The following is a 2,496-nucleotide window of genomic DNA, read 5'->3' on the forward strand; positions in this document are numbered from 1 at the left end:
CACCCCCCTACGGGACAAGGACTGTTCAGGAAATACCCAGCCCAGCTTCCCCACCGCTTTATTTGCGGGATCCACTTTCACCTTTGGACGCTCACATAAATATTAATAGGCTGATATCATATAGTATAGATCATAACTAGTCTAGCATTCAAGTAATCTAGAAAGGATTTCATATTGAAAGGAGACGAAGTGGAAATGATTTCAGTTTCTGTCACTGGCTGTTATTATGAGCTTCTTTAACACCAGAGGAAGCTGCTGTCCAATGATCTAAACTTGTGACTGTAAGAGAAGCGGCCGCTGTGCCGGTTTTAAATGCCATTATTGACGCGCGTGCTTGTGATGCTATGAACTTTTGGCCTATCGGTGATTATTAGTAATACTGGCTTAGTTGAGGGTGAGGCCTGAAATAGAATTAGCCCTGTTGTATGCAGGCTTAATCAACATGGATGTGGAAGCCAAATCCACCACGGTTTCTGCTGCTGCTGCTGCTGGTGATGGTGTGTGAGTGTGTGTGTGTGTGTGTGTGGCTTTGTTGATGTTGATGATTATGATGTGATGCTGATGGTCTTTTATCCCGGGCTCCTTGCTGAAAGCTCTATTTATCTATACAGTGATGCTTTCACTGCTCGTCCAACCAAACTGTCTCTGAGGTACATCTCACACACCGAGGCCAGTCTAAGCCCTCACTGATAATTAAAGGTGGGCATCAGCCTGCACAGCATCACCACTCAGCCAGTATGACTTCACTGGGCCAGTATTTCCAGTAAATCTTTAGAGAAATCCCAGGCCATCATCTTCTTTAGGATATCAAGACACAAGGCGACATCTTTAAGACGTTGACTTCACTAGAAATCACGAGCAGAGTGTCAGAATGTGTTTGCATGGGTCGGATCTAAACATTGTCCGTGCTGATTTTACTTGACACAGCGTGATGTATATGCTGCACCCTATAATTTGTACTTCTGCTCGTTTATTAGCATTGCGCAGAAAAACTAATGAGGTGTAACTCGCAGGGACGTCACTTTTATTTACGTCTGCCGTGACGTGAGAACTTTCTGACACACGAGCTGGTAGGCCAAATAAATAAATAAATAAATGAAACATCCAACAATCTTCCAAGCTTCGGAGGATGCTGCGGGGCCGAGGCGCGTGCACAGTAGAGCCCGAGCTGCTGACGGCTGACGTTTGTTGGGGTTTAGACGCTGAAGCTGAGAACTTATTCAGGGCTCACAGGCTATTAGTGGGGCTATTTGTTTAATAAGATAAGGATGTGGTCTGCAGGCTCGCTCTTCCTCCTTCACACATGCACACACACACACACACATACACAGACAAACCCGCACAGTTAAGCGACAAATATGAATATTATTTGCATCTTGCCGCTATCACTATGACAAATTAGCCCATACAGCTCGCACTATATTGCACATTTAGGCTGAGGCAGCTCATCTAGAATGTGAACCAAACGCTTAGCAAGGAGGGACACCTTGTGTTAGCACTTTGGCTTTAAAGACAATGGATTATTATTGTTATTATCTTTCTAACAAAGTGGCTAAAATGGCAGTGAAACCTGCACCAACAACCGGTGTTTTTCTTTCATTTTCATTTTCGGAACATTCTTTTGCCATTAAAATAAACTGCCTCTCACTTCTTCTTAGTGCACAAGGCTTCCCTGCATTCTGCTCATAATTGTAAGAAAATTGTGCCATCTACCCGCTGTCCCCGGAACTGTAGCTTCCCCAGACCTCGGAGACCTCAGCTCGCTTTAACACAAAGGGAAAAGCGACCAGCGCTGCTGCGCACGCAGGCGCCTCCTCGACAGCAGCTGCCGGCCGCTATTAGGCTGGAACTTTACAAGTAGTGTGTGTTTTAAGCACCTGTCATCCACTGTGTATCCCGCTGCGTCTGTCTGTGTGAACGGAGCAGGTAGTACACGGCCGCTGGCCAGCTCTACCTGGAGGAGAGTCCGCATGAGGTGTTGTAGATGCTGACACGATTCGAAGGAGCAAGGATTTGCATAAGGAGCCAGCAATCTATTTGGGAGGCTTGTACGATGTAAAATAACATTAGAGGATAACTTTGGATTTGATTTTTCTGAAGTGTTGCACATCTTATGCCACGACTTGAATTTATAACGCTGTTCTCTAAAATATATCACCATGTTATTGACAGCATCAGCGCTTTTCTGTCCCCAGATATAATGTGGTATATAAGCGGGTTGGGACGTTGTTGCTGACCGTAAAAAAGGGAACTTGTCTGCGCCGCACCGTCCGGATATAAAGCCCCACTGATCATTTTAGCCCTTTAAAACAAGAATATCATATTAGTGGATTTGTCCCATTTACCAGTCTGCTGTTCTTCGTGAAGTTTTCATTTGTGGTTAGTAAGAAAAGAGAATTTGTTTAGAAAAATGCAGAAAGACTGCCCAATTAACTCCAACATAGCAAAGTTCAGTTTAAAAAAAAACCACTGTGTATCCCGCTGCGTCTGTCTGTG

Source organism: Monopterus albus, unplaced genomic scaffold (assembly GCF_001952655.1).
Source record: "Monopterus albus unplaced genomic scaffold, M_albus_1.0 scaffold5.1, whole genome shotgun sequence".
Classification (NCBI taxonomy): Eukaryota; Metazoa; Chordata; class Actinopteri; order Synbranchiformes; family Synbranchidae; genus Monopterus; species Monopterus albus.